Source organism: Galeopterus variegatus, unplaced genomic scaffold (assembly GCF_000696425.1).
Source record: "Galeopterus variegatus unplaced genomic scaffold, G_variegatus-3.0.2 Scaffold5121, whole genome shotgun sequence".
Classification (NCBI taxonomy): domain Eukaryota; kingdom Metazoa; phylum Chordata; class Mammalia; order Dermoptera; family Cynocephalidae; genus Galeopterus; species Galeopterus variegatus.
Window position 1 is genome coordinate 9,659 of NW_007731232.1, and position 629 is coordinate 10,287.

Below are 629 nucleotides of genomic sequence, written 5' to 3' on the forward strand. Positions count from 1 at the left end.
CTTACCACAAAGGAAATTCCAGTCACGGATAGAATTATTTGTGGATATACTTAAAGAAAAAAATAACTAATTCTACACAAACTAATCCAGAAAACTGGAAGTAGGGTTGTGCTTCCAAATTCCTCCTGTCAGGCCAGCACAACCCTGATACGAAAATTGGACAGAGATATACAGGAAAAGATAAGTACAGACCGCTATCCTTTATGAACATAGATAAATACACTAAGTAAAATTTTACCAAATAAAATGCAGCCATACATAAGAAAAACAATATATCATGACAAAGTTCTCCAAGAACATAGAGTTGGTTTTACACTTGAAACCAATTTAATATATTGGGCTAACAAAAGAGAAAAGATAATGATGATTTTAATAGACCCAGAAAAATATTTGACAAAATCCAACATTATATTTGATTAAAACAAACAAAAAAAGCTCACACAAAGTATGGAGAAAAGAAAACTTCCTTAATCTGATGAAAAGCCATTCACAGGGAATCTTTGCAGCTAACTTCATACTGAGTGGTAAAGACTGAAAGCTTTCCCCTACTCTGAGGACAGGCAGGGCTGTTCTCTCTCCTGGCTTCTCTGTAATATTGTATGGAAGGTTCTAGCAAGTGCCATCAGTCC